This window comes from Betta splendens, chromosome 6 (assembly GCF_900634795.4).
Source record: "Betta splendens chromosome 6, fBetSpl5.4, whole genome shotgun sequence".
NCBI lineage: Eukaryota > Metazoa > Chordata > Actinopteri > Anabantiformes > Osphronemidae > Betta > Betta splendens.
The window spans coordinates 6,106,403-6,123,951 of NC_040886.2; the positions used below are offsets into that span (position 1 = coordinate 6,106,403).

General features: G+C 43.4%; 1 protein-coding gene across 1 annotated transcript in view; it reads left to right on the forward strand.

The window, feature by feature from the left end:
* Positions 1-17,549, forward strand: part of si:dkey-246g23.2 (solute carrier family 66 member 2) — a 41,581-nt gene that overhangs the window by 7,342 nt on the left and 16,690 nt on the right. The window lies entirely within an intron of this gene.

Below are 17,549 nucleotides of genomic sequence, written 5' to 3' on the forward strand. Positions count from 1 at the left end.
TTTCTGTATCTGGACTTTTTTCCTTTCTTTCTTTCTCTCCCACATTTCATACCATTCATTGTGTGTGGTGGTTTGCTGTTTATTTCAATAATTTGACATGACACTCTCATCTAGTGGCTGTTTGACCTGGTGACCTGTGGAGGCAATAATAACAACCATGTGCTTTCCCCAAGTGGCGGTGGAGTGTCCTTGTCATTTAACTTGATGGCTTTATGGCTTTAAGGCCTGCATGTTAAACTGATGCAGATTCAGCTGTAATAGTCTGTGCGCCCCTTTGAAATTGAATGGTAAAATACAGACTTGTTTTTGTCTGTGTACAGTACCCACAGTATGTACATGTACACGTGTGATGTGTTTGTTTCTGACTCTGACCCATGCTGTCATAGAAGTGTAATCACTAAATGGTGCAGTGCAGAGCAAGATGAGTCTGCCGCTCACCCTTATCTGCAGTGCTCAGGCAGCACTGCGGTGGGAGGAATCAGGTGTAACGGGCAAACGCACGCTGGAAAAACGCTAATGGACGCGGACAGAGTGACAGACGCCGCGTAGCACGAGTTACCGCATTTACATACTGCATCGTACCCGCAAAAAAGGCCTTATTTTCAGCCTCAAGTGCGTTTAATTAAGCCCCTGATAACAGCAGAGTTTAATGAGTTTAATTAGCAATTCAAATGGAGTCAGGTAGGTGAGAGGTGCTATGTTAGCATTCAAGCATATTGGATTACTTGGGGAGAATTGTTAGAAATGGAAATGAAATAACCGGCCTCACAGGGACTATTTTTTTGCTCTATGCTCAACAATTAGAAGCGTGGAAACATTTTCCAAAACCAAAGATACATTTTGTAATGACATTTCGGATTGATTGTGTTGGTTTTCCTACTTTTGGCTGCTTAGACTCACATTTGCAGAATGCTGTAGTTTAATAAGTGATGATGTGTTGTGGACATAAAAAGGTAAAAGAATCCCATTTTTGACAAAGTACAGTACGTAGTTTTTTGTTTTAAATGTTTTGTTTGATCGATGTGTTCCACTCGCAGCTACGATATGCAGCTTTTATGAGCCAAGGGAGCAATACCATAAATACAACACAGGAATGCACAGCTTGCAGAACATTTAGAAATTCTCTTGAATATGAAATATTTTGATTTCTTTTAAGTTTTAAACTTCCTCTCAATTTGAATTTATTTATTTTTTATATTGTGTTTGACTGCTTGCCACAGTGGCCTCCCAGCATGAAGGTCCTGGGTTCCATTCCTGGGGTGGTCCAGGTCACCTTTCTGTGTGGAGTTTTCATGGTCTTGCCTTGTCCTTGAGGTTTTCCTCTGGGTGCTCTGGTGTCCTGTCATCGTCTAAAGACTTGAGTGAAGGCTGTAAATTGCCCATAGGTGTGAGTGATTGTCAATGTGATAGACTGGCGACCTGTCCAGGGTGAACCCCACCTCTGGCCTGGCAGACAGCTGGGATGGGCCCTAGCATGTGAGTGAGTGAGTGACAGACTCTTCCCTCCTCTTAGTTGATGTGCTATCTGATTGGAGGAGACACCCTTTCACCCAGCTTCATCCTTGGTTTGAGCTCTAAATACTACATACAGTACAGTACGTCAGAACACCTGGATGATTAATGAAAAGCTTCAAGTGTCTAAATGTCTGCCTGGTAGGTAGATTTAAATCTTTCATTCATTTACAGTATATGTATGACCTAGTGTTCCGCTTTCCAGAACGTGACACGTTATCAGGTTAGATATTAGTGACTGAAACATGTAATAACACTGGTGACCTTTACGTTTTTAATGACTCCATTTAACTGGATGAATTCTAATTTAAAAGATTAATCTCTTGATCAGGTCGACCTGTCCAGGTTCTACCCTATCATGACAGATTTGATTTGTTCCAACAAGCCTTAACAGAAAAAGCTATTAGTATAATGGATGGCTGGATTTCCTGATTAGTCTATCTCATTGTGCAAATATAATTTTCCTGTTTTAGAGGAGTGTTTAATGAGGTTACCTTTCATCAGGCATTTCATAGGACAAGCGTGGATTCCATTTTTTTTTGGTTCACACACCTGGTCTGGAAAAGGTCACGTCAAACAGAATGAGAACTCCCTCTTAGCTTTCAAATGTCGATCTTAATATTGAGCAAATTTGTCATTCTCTCTCTCTGAGGGTCTGCCCCAAAGCCTTGTGTTTATTTATGGATGTGGGTTAGTAATTTATGAACTTGTCTTTGACCTGGTTGAACTGATTGTGTCAGTCAGGACAGTGTGTCACCTCATTAAACGAGCACTAGAGAGAAGACCTGACAGACAGCATCTATCCATCCCTGCCACACTGACTTTATGTGTCTGTTATACACTTACTTACCACTTTATTCTACTGTTGTGCTCACCTCATTAATGTAAATATGGGTCCAAAACATGTAAAAAATATGTGTACTTGTACTTGCATTAAAGCAGTAAGAACCAAAAACACATTTTCCTACCAAAATGAGGACATTTTGACAAAGCGAGGACAGATGCGATTTTAAGGCCGGCACGGTGGTGCGGTGGGTAGCACTGTCGCCTCACAGCAAGAAGGTTCTGGGTTCAATTCCCGGAGGTGGCCCTGGTGCCTTCCTGTGTGTGTGTGATTGTTGTCAATACCTTCTCATTGCCACTTCACTTGATGAGAAATCAGCTTTAGCTTGTTCAATACTGTATACAGTAACTTATTGTATATTTGATACTGATACTTCTCATACTGTAAGTAATGAGGTTCTGCTCAGAATGCAATATTTTAAGCTGTGACATAATCAATAACCTTTACATAAGTTTGGAAAATAAAAGTTAAAATCATTATTTATTTATCATTTTTTGAAAGTAAAGTAACAATTCTGTTTTTGTGAGCTAAATATAATATAACAAGAGGTTAAGGGCTGTTTTAGCCGTTGTTGAGTCTGGTAGATGGTGAGATTTAATTTTAGTCTTTTTTGTTTGTTTGTCACATAACTGTTCAGATTAATCAGTAATAAAAATGAATCATTAGCTGTAACTGGTCGACCTACTGAGCAGTCAGACAATTACCCAGGTTGATTTTTGACATTTCTAATTAATTGACTGATGTGACGCTGATGCAGGCCAATTAATAACAAAGCGTCTGCAGACACATCTGGTGTGTTTAAGATACATTTCCATTTAAAAATTACAGCACTGAATGTGAAATATTATTTGGATTTCCTAGTGTAAAAGATGCACAAATTTTATTATTATTCGAAGAGAGCAGTGAGTTACATTAGTAAGTGTGAAAATACAGTTCCTGCATGATGTTTATGTTGCAGCCGCTCTGACTCCTCTGTGGGACACACGGAGCATGAGAACAGAGGGAGCCCAGGTGAGCTGAGACTAGTGGAGCAAACGACAGTATGTCAGTACACCTGGTTTATTACTCTGCATTCAATAAGAGCTGTAAAAATAGTAGAAGCACAAACTGTCAGTGGCTGCTCCCTGATGACTGCAAATACACAAGACATCACAGATTAGAAATGATTTCCTCTCTTCTTGTTACACAGGGGTACACTGTAAGAGACTATTCCTCACAGCATTGGTTTTGGTGAGGCATTCAGCGACAGTGCGGAGTGCAGGTCAAAGCAATAACAGGTCATTACATACATCAGGCATCTAGCTCCCAGGTTGTTACAGCTAAGCATCACCCACTGAAGTAGGAAGATACAGGGATGGGACCAGCAGGTACAAACAAGCCTGAAACAAACCAAAAAATATTAATTTTGTATATTCATTCTTAGATAACAGGTCTCTCGACGGCCTTTACAATCACTTTACAAGTGCGTGAGAAGTGCCAGAGACATTCTCCTCTTGAGAGCTGAGCTCCCCCGTAAACTCAATCAGACAGCTCAAATTTCTCAGACTTTGACTTTTCACAGCTTTGTTATTATTCCCTATATTGTACTTTGTGTCTAATAACTGAGAGGGTTTCCAGAGCTAACATAAAACTCTGACTTGTGTGATTCCTTTAAGTGTAAGTATTCTGAACTGGAGTTGAACCTGCTGTTATTTAGTTTGAATCCAGTTTTACAATAGATTATTAGATGATTTCATTAACAATGTTTGACCTGCTGTATCGGCAGTTTTCTCTCACGAAGGTTAAAGTAAATTTAGAACCAGAATAAACAAGTATATCCATCTGTACTTTCTCCATCACATACTGTAAATTATGATTGTGGTTTCATTAGCAGGCATGTGGCCAACAGTAGGTTATTTCACGTGACAGAAAGTATCATACACATTCTTATTAAAAATATCATAATACATTAAAAATTAAACATAAATACGTAAATTCTCAAGGACATTAAGAAGCAAACCTTGCAAAACCTGGGTAATATAGTGGAATAGCTATAGAATTTATTAAAGGATTTCTTATTCTTATTCAAATTTTGGAATCCTTTCAATGATGCAGGCAAAGTAAGGTTAATTACCTGAAGGTACATTTTGTCACTCCACAATGTCAATCTGGTGGGATAATGAAACTCTGAAGCTCATTATTCCATTGTTGAGTTGAACAGAAATGTGCTCGTCCTCCTACAGCCCCCACAGCTTTATTCCTCAGCGTGTTGTGCTCCGATCAGACCAGATCAGAAGGAATGTCACAGTCAAGCAAATCAAACAAAACAAACCTTCTGTTTGAAAGTCAAGCAAACACACAGCACAAGGACAATGTGAGTGCTATTATATAAGTAATAATATACTATTTCTATAACTATGTTAATATTAGTAGGCTGTTAGAAAACATACATGCTGACTAATTCTGTGTCACTTAGCGTCTGTGTCTCATTTGAGTTTGAGACTCACAGCGGGACCCAAATCAAAACTTAAAACTGCATTAACAAAATTTACCCAGAAAGTTGCCAAAGCCTCAAACTTTCAAACAAAATCTTCAGGGATGATCCATTCTGTATAGGAGGAACTGTGTGTATAGCAGAGGATGTGGCAGGGTGTCTGCTTTCCTACTGTCCTAATTGGAGTGGTGACACTGTGCCCTGGGCACTGTGCCATCCATGAGACAGTTGACTTGCGCAGACTTGTCTCCAGCATGTCACACTGAGAGCATCAGCGCCTGCAGGACTGTCCTCGAACCCAAACACACACACACCAGTAAAGGCAGACCTTGACCAACATCCAGAACTGGCCAGACACGGTTTTTCGCTGCTCTCATGCAGTCTGTGGTGTCTGCTGAATGTGGATGAATAAATTCTGTAACTCTTCCTCAGGTGCTCTCACCGTCTCTGCAGATCAGATGGTTTCACTAAAGCAGGAAAACATTCAGCTCAGATAATAATACAGGATAATATATGTATCGGACAGTAACCAATATGTTTTTTATTTTGAGTCAACCCTGTCTCACTTTGGATCCTCGGAGGAGGGAGCGGGTATTTCTACACCATGGTAATTCTGAATGTTTTTTTTAAATTCAAATCACTCTTGATTTGTCTTCCCATGCGACTGTTAGTGCATGTGACCACTGATGCAACCTCACAGCAATGAGACTTGTTGACAGTCAGAGCCTCTTCCTTGTTCACAGGTGTTCCCAATTGGACCTGAGGACCGGTAGCTCATAACTAGTGCCATAAATGTGTTGTACATTTAGGATTTAAGTTATTAAATATTTATTTTTCTGTGTAAAACAGCCACTTACCCAGCATTATGACTACAGGTATGTACAGTCTCACTACACTTCAAGGAACATTATCTGAGGGTCATAACGCACACAGTGAGGGAGAAGAGAACAAAGGAGGAAGGTCAATGGACATTCTATCTAAATAATGACTTTTAATGAGCTGCTGCTGTGCTAATTACTGTGGACTCAGACTGGGTGATGAGGTAATTGTACCCTCAGGAAGAAGACGGAGAAGAGTTCGCGGATGTGCGTGCACGTGCGCACACACGGAACGCCAAACATGTGCATGTATGACAAATCCTGAGAGACTGGACCACAACGGAGATCGAAATTCTATGATAAATGATTACTTTTACACGGCACTCCTATTTTTGTTGAAAATGGAATCCTATAATGAGTTTAAAATTTGCACTTACAATGTTCATTTATGAATGATTTATTACTACTACATAATAAATTACATATAAACCAGTTATGTGAGGGCTGTCAGATGATGGTGAAGTGATGAATTTAAGAAGAATAATGCATTTCTAGTGACATTTTTCACCTGGTTCTAGTTTTAACTAATGCAGAAGCTGTGCTATAGCAATGATTATCTAACTAATGCTCTAAAGCTTGCAATTCATTTAGCAAATAGTAAATACGATAGCACATGATAATGTGCACTTGTAAAGCAGTAACACTGTCAGAGGTGATACATTCTGTGACTAAGGAGAAGGCTGACAACGTTTTCAGTCAAGGGAGCCACATAAAGTGTAATTCATACAAATTTGCAGAAAGTTTTTGTTCTGCTGATGCTTTTTTATATTGTCTCATATATTACACTTTCTGTTTCTGTGGACGTTTGGGGCTTTTTCATCTACTGTAAACATGTCATATAGTATTTATGAATGCACTCATTCAGACTGTGGAGTCTGTGTGGTGCGTGTTACTGTGGGACGGTTCAGGGATCTAAGTGATGTGGCCGAAGGGAAATTTATGAAGACTACAAATTATGTACCCGAGAGCGTGTTGTATTCGTAACATTAAGAAATGTCAGCATGTGTCCTAATGTGCCCAATAGTTACGTAATGTTATTTACAGAAGCCCAGGGCATGAATTGCCTTATAATGCTTCTAATAAACTGCAATCAAGCTGCATGAGAGTCTATTCAGTTGGGCATTCAGTTGTAAATGAATGTCAGCGTATTTATTGACACTATTGAAGCCACACAGAAAATGTCTCCTTTTAGTCAAGGACATGCCACATCACAGACTAGTTCTATGGTGAAGGTCACATTGTTTGATCGAAAAAGCTTTTGACGTATTTAGTGTAATTGTCCAGCTAATAAGAGCTGCACAGCTCCCATCGACTTTGTTTTCCCACCTGACCTATCTTTGATTTACACCTGCTTATCTCAATTGCAAGCCCCCCTATTGGTATTGTTTACGGCCTAGTAGACCCTAATTAGTAGTTTGGGTCCCCCATGTTGCCGTGTCCTTATCTGAACCTCCCAATTCTTCCATTTGGTCAGCAGCTGATTGTTATCAGAGTAGATCACCTTCACACGCAGCTGCTTAGAATCTGACCGTGTGTTAAACACACAGACACAGAGAATCACACTGTGTGTGACGCGTTGGCATTTACCCCACTTCACTGACATGTGTTGTGAGGAAGTGAATTAAGAGAGTGAAAGTGGTGCTAATTCGATCTTCCTCATGCTCTGTTAGCGCTTGTAAGGAAAGATGAAGTGCTTGAGCAATGCTTCACTTCCTTAATTCCATGCTCCAAGGTCACCGCAGCCCAGCATTCTGGCCTCACCGTCTTCATGCAGATAGCATCTATGAGAAACCCAGCTCCATGGGTCACTACACCAGCACTCTTGACTCTTTTATGTCTGAATAAATCACAGTCGCCACAGAAAGTAATAAGCTAATATATGGCTTGCTTATGAAGTGGACATTAGAAGGAGGCATGGATAAAATTTTTTATGGTTAAGGGCATAAAAACCTATTGTCACGCAGCCAAACCTGTTTTCAAAGTACAGGACTGTACAGCAACAGATGGGGATGCAACCATTGAACACTTTTAAAGCTGCCAGCTCCGCTCTCATTTCGGTTCCTATCCAGTTTGCTGAAGTACAGCCACAACAGTACGAAGCCTGTCGGTGCTTATACAATATGCTCGGCAACTGTATCGTACAGTAAGCAGTTGCAATTACAGGCACAAGAGCAGTCTGAAACACAGACAGTCCTGCTTCCTGTCAGCTCACTGTCGGCTCTGGGCGTCTGTTTATCTTCTATCACACTAACATTCGCAGCCCTTGAGTGCTGTGCAGTGTCACAGCATGAGCTGCTCTGAAAAACAGGATATTTACAGGCACTTGGCCGATACAAACGGTTATGTGGCTGGTGGAAATCATAATTTAGGATCAGCCAAACCCCCTGATAAGAAAACATATTGTTTAGGAACCCTCTGAAAGACATGGACTGGAGAGGCAGCACTTCTCAGTAAATCATCACGTTGTGATTCTGCTTGAGACAACGCATTCCAAGCGAGCGCTGAACTTCAAAGAGAGAGAAAACTGACATTTCTTGAGGACAAACCAAAAGTATTTAAAAATTCTGTGTGCCAGGAAAGATAGAGGCTCATGAAGGCGCTATCAGGACAACTAAAGGACGATGCCCATGCAGGGCCTCTTTATCTCCAGTTTACTCTGCTTAATGGAACCAATAGTAGAGTGTGTGTGTGTGTGTGTGTGGGGGGGGGGGGTATTAGGAGGATAGCAGGAGAAGGAAGCTCATCTGTCTATATACTGAGATTTTTTTTTAATTTATTACAATACCATGGATAGATGAGGTTGGAGCCCCCTCTCATTTATCTCTGAGCTGCAGGTGCTGGCTGGTGACTTTTAGTGACGGAAGTGGACAGAGGCGCTGGAGCGTATATGAATGTTAAAAGGCAGGCTGGACTATGGTGATGGATATGACAGTGTGCCAGAATAGTTAGTGGACCTGAAGCTGAAACAAACGTTGTTGGAGTGTGGAGGCGTCATGTTCCGACTGTACCGACTAATATATGGGGTTCTGTCAGGATTCACACAATCAAGCATGAGGGCGGGCCATCCGTCTTCCTGCCACGGCGCCGTCACATGTTCACTTACACAATACTGTTCGTCCCCCGTCTGTCGCACCATCACGCAATACACACGCACAAGTGGCTCATCGGTGCCGCGTGTACTGTAGAATGTGAAGGTAGTTCGGGCCCGGCCCTGCTGCTGCTGTTTTACGAAATGCCTGCGAATGTGGGAGCCGTTATTAGATAACGAAAGCCAAGCGGTCACAGAATTGTTGTTGCGGAGTGTGAATGCCAACAGAGCTTATTAGTTTAAGCCTCATCTGGGTCAAGAGGCTAAAGAAGGAACACAAACACCCAGTTAGGAAGCAATCAGTGGTGGAAAAACACAAGATTCATGGTCACGGATCAGTAGCGAGGTCAAAGCTGCCACTGTCAGAGGGGACACTGAGGTAAACATTATTGGCTACAGACCCATAAAATGTGTTCTTACAGTACATAGCCACTAAGTTTAGGCTTAACCCACTCATTTGTCAGTGCTTGTACATGCATTATAGATTATGAAGATAATCATATTAGAAATAGGATTCATTAAATTTAATTAAACAGCTCCTGCTGGTGGGACGAAAAATAATAGGCTTAGAAAACTTAGAAAACTCTGTTTAGTCCTGGTTAAGGTCTTTGGAGTCAACTCAGAATCAGTGTTTAAGCTATTTATATATATATATATATATATATATATATATATATATATATGGTATATATGGTGTGTCGCAGAATGTGACACACCAACCTGTGCACAGCCTGGATCGACTACAAGAAAGCCTATGACTCAATGCCACACACATGGATCACTGAATGCTTGGAGCTGTACAACATCAACAGAACTCTAAGGGCCTTCATTGCAAACTCGATGAGGTTGTGGAAAACCACCCTTGAAGCCAATGGGAAGCCACTTGCCCAAGTATCCATCAAATGTGGCATATACCAAGGAGATGCACTGTCCCCACTGCTGTTCTGCATAGGTCTGAACCCCCTCAGCCAAATAATAAACAAGACTGGCTATGGATACCGACTCCGGAACGGGGCCACCATAAGTCACCTCCTCTACATGGATGACATCAAGCTGTACGCCAAGAGTGAGCGAGACATCGACTCACTGATCCACACTACCAGGATCTACAGCTCGGACATCGGGATGTCATTCGGGCTCGAGAAATGTGGGAGGATGGTGACAAAGAGAGGCAAGGTAATTCACACAGAAGGGGTCTCACTCCCAGAAGTAACAATAGCAGACATTGAGGACAGTTACAAGTACCTTTGAATACCACAGGCAAACAGCAACCTTGAACAGGCAACAAGGAATGCGGCAACAGCCAAATACCTCCAACGAGTAAGGCAAGTCCTAAGAAGCCAGCTCAATGGCAAGAACAAATCCCAGGCAATAAACAGCTACGCCCTGCCAGTGATCAGATACCCTGCGGGAATAATAAGGTGGCCAAAGGAAGAGATACAGACCACAGATGTTAAGACACGAAAGCTCCTCACCATGCATGGAGGGTTCCACCCCAAATCCAGCACCCTGAGACTGTACGCTAGCCGCAAGGAAGGAGGCCGAGGACTAGTGAGCGTGAGAGCCACTATCCAGGATGAAACATCCAAGATCCATAAGTACATCAAGGAGAAGGCCCCGACAGATGACATGCGAAGTGAATGTCTCAGGCAGTGGAGAACAGAGGATGAGATGCTGGAAGAGGGACCATCATGGGAGGACAAGCCCTTACACGGGATGTACCACCGGAACATAACTGAAGTGGCTGATCTCAACAAATCCTACCAATGGCTTGAAAGGGCTGGGCTGAAGGACAGCACAGAGGCACTCATCCTGGCCGCACAGGAGCAGGCCCTGAGCACCAGAGCCATAGAGGCCCAGATCTACCACACCAGACAAGACCCAAGGTGTAGACTGTGCAAAGAGGCCCCTGAGACGGTCCAGCACATAACTGCAGGGTGTAAGATGCTGGCAGGGAAAGCATACATGGAACGCCATAACCAAGTGGCTGGCATAGTATACAGGAACATCTGTGCAGAGTATGGACTGGAAACCCTACGGTCAAAGTGGGAAACACCTCCCAAGGTGGTAGAGAACGAGCGAGCCAAGATCCTGTGGGACTTCCAGATACAGACAGACAGAATGGTAATGGCGAACCAACCAGACATTGTGGTGGTGGACAAAGAACAGAGGAAAGCCGTAGTTGTGGATGTGGCAATACCAAGCGATGGCAACATCAGGAAAAAGGAACATGAGAAACTAGAGAAATACCAAGGGCTCAGAGAAGAACTGGAGAAGGCTTGGAAGGTGAAGGCCACAGTGGTGCCTGTGGTGATTGGAGCACTGGGGGCAGTGACCCCCAAATTGGAGGAATGGCTACAACAGATCCCTGGAATAACATCCGACATCTCAGTCCAGAAAAGTGCAGTCCTAGGAACAGCAAGGATACTGCGCAGAACCCTCAAGCTTCCTGGCCTCTGGTAGAGGACCCGAGCTTGGAAAGTGGATGAGACCACCCGCGTGGGGTGAGAAGGGAGTTTAGTTTTTATATATATATATAGGGTCATGTATCCATAGGTAGGTATTGAATATTCACTTTAATCATTGTTTACCGAAAATGTTGCAAGTTGCCATTATAATCACGCTGTTGTGTGTTTAAAGCTGTTTAACAACTGTTATTATTGGTATTTTTTAATTTAACTCTATTGTTATAGTTTGTTTTGTAGTACAGTAGGTGATTAAAAAGCAGACTGACTAATAAAAGGGCAGTTGTGTCAGTCTAATTCACTGACTGTGGCTGATGAAGTGCTGATTTCTGCAGCGCATCACATGAATCCACCTCTAAGCAGTGATTGTATTTATTTACAGGATACATTTGTTTTGGTAATTGGTGAATGTATTAGCACTGAACAACGAACAACGTTTTTTCTGCTGAAATCATTCAAATCCATTCTCTGCTTTAGGTGCAAGTGATTGGTGAGTCAGGATCACGGCACATACAGTAATTAGCAAAAATAAAAAAACGAGCAAATAATTATAGAAGAGGTATATTTATCTTTTGGCGAGTAGTTGATATGGATCTCATGAATCTAGCCAGTAATTGTGCTGTCATCGCATCATCATTAATTTTTCCCCTCAGCCGTTCGGCATTGGGCAGCTGTACAGCTGCGAGTAGCAAACCTCTATTAAAATGCACACAAAGCCTCCCCATTAGGTATTCAAGCGAACAACTGCGAACTGTTGGCTTCTGAATATACTTTCTGCATGACTTACTTTTGTAATACACAAAATATTATGCAAATGTGTGTGCCCGTTGTCCCTGCGAATAGATAAGCATTAGAGGATGCAGACGGGCTTCTGTTTTTTTCGTTTTGGCAGATGTGACTAAAGAGAGCTGGAAGTGCAGAGACAGTGGCACTCAGTTACAACTTCATTTACGTGTTGTTAATTTACTGCGAAGATAGAGGATGCACTTAGAACCAATTGTGCAGTGAAGCAACAAATGCAAAAATTGGATTAAACAAATAAGCTGAAAACACAGACTAAACATAGAGGATGTATCCCTGGAAGGACGCCCAGGCGTTGAACCCTGGCGTTCCTGTGTGTTCACCTTCATCTTTACTGGTCGTTGCATCTGTATTCATGTTCATGCTCATGTTTCATGGCATCGGACGAACCCATTAACGGACCCATCCTTGTACTGTACGACTGGAGACGTACAGAAGCTGCCCACTGAGTTCAGTTACTGAAATCCTAGGATAATGATATGTAAATGAACTGTTTTAAGCTACACAGTGTGTTTCAGTGGAAATAATAATTCATGTCACCAGCCTTGTTAACTTATGGTTGAACCTAAGCTGCTTGTTCTCCACACGGTCCTGGTGTCAGCTTTCCAAAGTCTCCAAAGTGTAGTAATAGCAGTGTAGAGCTTGTATTTTTATTAATAAATTAACGGAGAGATGGCAGCGGTTCTTATGATGTTCCCCTGTTAAAAATGAACTAGTTCAAGAGAGTAAACCCACAGGGAAGGCTGACCAAAGTGCTGTACATAGTGAGACAATATTGAAAACAAGCAATTAAAACAATACGTAACTCAATAAATAAAAAACAACAATAAATACGAAAGAATAAAACAGTGGTGCAAAACAGAACCAGAAACTCGTGCAGAGTCCAAAAGCCAGAGAATAAAAATGGCGCCGCAATGGCAAAAGCTCTGTCCTCTGGTACTGGTACTGGTCCTAGTACTGTCAGGAGAAGCTGGTCAGAGAGACCGGAGGGCGCGCACGGGATACGCAGCTCAGCAAGATAGGATGGGGCAAGACCGTTTAATGATTCAAACAAATGAAAGCATTTTAAAATGAACTCAAATGCACAGGCAGCCAGTGGAGAGACGCCAAAATGGGAGTTAGGTGCTCACCTTTTCGTGTTCCAACCATAAAATGAGCAGCAGCATTTTGGACCAGTTGGAGATGTGCAAGGGAGGACTGGTTTCTGGTTCCAAAACACAGGGCATTACAGTAATCCATCCGGAGATGTAATAAAGGCATGGATCACTGTTTCAAAGTGCTGCAGTATAACGAAAGTCCTTACTTTAGCCAGACAATTTAAAATCACCGTCCATTTTAAAACCCAGGTTTGAGACTGTCTGCTTCTCGAACTGAGCCAAAGGGCCTTTACTTTAAAAGACTTAAAAAAAACTAAGGGTCTATCCAATCCTTAATGTCATCAAGGCATGACAGAAGTAATTTAATACAAAAAGCATCACTTTTCTTCAGTGGTGTATAGATTTGACTGTCGGCAGCATAACAATGTAATGAAATGCCATGCTTCCTCAGAATAGAGCCCAGGGGAAGTAGATAAAGGGGAAAAAGGTGAGGCCCTAAGACTGACCCCTGGGGAAGAAGAATCAGAACCAGCACGGTTCACACTTATAGTTCTGTCAGCTAAATAGGACCTAATCCACTCCAGGGCTGTATGGATGCCCACCAGACGCTGCAGCCCAGATAATAAAATACTATGGTTCACAGTGTCAAAAGGACCAGTCACATCTAGTAAAACAAGGACCATAGCATCACCAGCATCAGTTGCTATGAGGATATCATTAAAAACCCTTAGTAGTACTGACTCTGACCAGGCTGAAAGAAACATTTCGCTCATCTAAAAAGATTTCAACTGCATATAAACAGAACAGCTGACACAGAAAGCATTGGACACTTTGATGTGTCTTCGTTCAGGCCTGTTCTGTTCATGAACCGAGTGAGGTTGTGCTGCAGAAACAGCCCTTTTTTTTCTTTGGTTGAGTGACTTTCTGTCCATCAAAACGACCGCAGAGCACCTGTAGAGTCCCTATTAATGCCTACTATCTGTACTGGAAGTAGTGGCCTTGGCAAGAATGCCGCTCACTTGCATCGTCAGTTCGAACCAAAAACTGAATTTATGTTACGCCGAACAGACTTTACGATAGTAAAAGAATCCCATCCGCCCCTAGAGGTGCCACGCCTACCCTTTGGTTAGAGCCGTGCAAAGAACAGACAGTCTACAAGACATGTCAAACAGCTGCTTTAGCACAACAAGCAGGCTCCACAGAGCTGATTAGTTCACACACGCAGTCGGCGCTGAGTCAGCACATCTCAAAGCTCTATAGCTGTCAGTGTCGATCCTCGTCTCTGCCTCCTCTACTTTCATACTCTGCTCGGCCTGCTGGGAAACGCGGGTGAGTTCGGCCTCCGTGTATCTACTCGACTGACTCAAAGCCACTCTCTCCTCTGTCTTTCTGACTCTCCGTCGCTCAATCCCTCTGTCCATTTGTAATCAGGTTCTCTGCTGCTTCTGTGCAGTCCCGCATGGTCTCCCCCAGCACAGAAACAAGGCGTCCACGCTGCTGCATCTGCTCAGACTCACGCCTCCAGGCTTAAACCTGAGCCGTGACACACACACACACAAATTGATTGACTTATCCTGCTTGAGAAGCTCAAATCATCCCACAGTCACTTCATACACAGGTATCGACATGCTCGGGGCTACCTCCTCGCCGTTTTTGTAATTGAATTGTTTGATCTGGAATGGGCTTTGTGTAAACAAAGAGTCAGTGTGAAGGAAGGGAGCGCCTCTCTGCCTCCCAGCTCTCCGCAGTCTCTGGGGGCCTTTGAAGTGCAGCCCTGGCCTCGATGCATACCAGACACCATGATGCTGTTTGGAAAAGGCCAGGCCACCTGTCTTGTCCTGAGGTGACAGGAAAGCAGCCACAAAAGGAGGTGGTGTTGTGTGTGTGGGGGGGGGGTGGGGGGGGGGGGGGTGTGTGTGAAGTGAGGTGAGGACACTTTTTTTTTAGTCGCGGAGTGGAGAAGGGACTGAACCTGCGATAGGTGAGAAGTGGTCAGGGAAAGGCACGCTGAGAGAGAGAGGACCACTAGAGAGGACTTCATCAACGATGCATCAGCTAGTTCCTGTCTTTCAGGCAATTGAATGATGCAGATCAACATAGGAGGCTGCTTTTAGTGAGACATGAAGGCGCTCTCCTCTGTCGCTTATGCTGCGGAATAGACTGGGTTGCTTTGTGAAAGGCATGACGTGCTGTTGGTGTTGGAACGTGGATGTGAATGCGCTGCAGACGAAGCCTGAATTAAAAACCGAACGGGTGAACGCGAGCGGCTCGGTGGGAGGCTGTAAACGCTGGGGAGCCGACAGCAGGCTTGAAACGCTGCTTCTCTGCTTGTTGCTGTTGTCAGCACGTTTATTCTTCGCTGCCGCGGCTCCGCTTAAAAAGCTAATGAAAGGGGTTTCATGCTGCTGATAAAGGTACAGTAAGGCCTCCGAGCCGCTCCACTGTATCGTTGTGGTAAAGAGGCACCAGACGTGTGAATACGAGCTGACGTGCCAGTTGTGTCGCTCCTCGGGTTCCGTCACCGTCGTCCACTGCGAGGACAGACATAAGTCACTCTCCCACAGCATTTCTCATGTCATATGTGCGCAAGGGAGCCCGGCCTGTCCTCTCTCCCACCCGACGTGTCTGTTCGTCAGCTGTGGGCGACGTCTCCCTTTTGCGGCGGTAATAAAGCCATTAATCATGTCGGCGACAAACGCGCTGCTGCATTCGCCGTGTGGCGTCTCGCAAGATGTCTCACTCCTGTCTGTCCCGCGACGCTGCGGCAGATGCAGCTCACCGGAGTGCGATGGGACACATCCCGGTTTTCAGGCTGGCGTGTTACAGGATATTTGGTGCGACAACGTTTGCATTGTGTTTGCTGATACAGTTGGATAACCAGCTGGTTAGAATAGAGGGAGAAAATAAAAAATTTTAATTCTAGTGAGTCAGAAAAGCTAAATTATACCACAATGAACAAGGAGTAGGCAGCACTTGTGTCCATATAGTCACTTGACTTCATGTGTCGGTACAATTGTGCACAATAGCTTATTAGAATATTGTTGACCTTGAAAATAATAGATACATAAACAGAACTTTAGTAAAGGATATTTATTAACATTAAAAATGAAAACTACAGTATTTTTATGGAAATGCTTATTCCAGTTTGTCATTATGCAAATGTATGCAATTAAAGACACAGCAATAAATAGGTTTTTAAATTATTGTGTTTGTTTGTTTAAGGGGGTGCAAAGGAGCATTTCTACATTTTAATTGCTTCACCTGGTTTTAGGCCGATAACTGATAGATACCTGGACCCTGCAGCTGATCTGAAACCGCTTCCCGACAACAAACAGCAGTTTCACACTAATAAAACCCAGCTAGAGACACACTTAACATTTGTATTCAGCTCGGTCATGTGGACGGTGGATCTCTCGGTCTCATTGGCAAAGATCTGAGGAGCAGAAACACCAAAGTGTGTCAGGACACAGCGAGGGGCTCCGCTGACTGCTGCGTCAGCACTGACCCAGTCCGTTTAGCTGGCGTGAGCTGGTTTGCACAGCTAATGGGAGCTCGTCAGTCATCTTCATAGACCGTGGAGGCCGTGGCTAATGGTGACGGGATTGTTGATGTAGTCGACCTACTGTAATGTTTCTCTTTGCAGGCTTTCCTGGCAGCTCAAGCTCCCTCTACCCCGTTAAATCAGTTCTGCTGAGACTTAAAGGACTGGAATTATTTTTGACCACTGTGACTAAATAATTCTACACTTTTATCTTGGCTTCACACACTGATTTTGTCCTCACTCGTGAGTCGGGTAGGAGTCCTTTAGGCTTTGGACCCCGTAAAGTGCTGCTCTTCAATGATGGAATTGTTGGATTGTGAACGTCTTGAATGACAAACAGGATGGTGTCAGTGAAACAACTGCTTGAAACCAAAGGTAATAAACCTTCTAAATATTGGTTCTGGCTGCACCAAAGGTGATTCTGAAGTAAAAGAAACATAAGGGCTTTTGAGGATCTGGTTTGACTTTGTTCAGTTAACATGCCTGTGCACGGTATTGATTTAGTGCTGTCTATGCAGACTTTTCATGGCCACGCTCTCATTCCTCCTCGCTTGTTTTCCTGCAATATCAGCCTCTGTGTTTTCAGTCTCCCTCTGCATTGGTCCTCCTTTCACCCCACTGCACCACAGCCACACATGCTCTTCTGTAAGTGAAGCGACCCCTCGCTCTGAATGGGGGATGTGGGTACTGTAACTCAGCAGGGACCAGCTCCATGGGAGGCCCTAACACAATGACGCAGTGATGAGAGGGAAAAAGAATTGGCTGTGGTCCAAATTTTCCTGCAGTGTGATGTCATCAAGGAAGAATCTGTATAGTTCTCTGATATATCTGCTGTCGTGACATGTTTTCT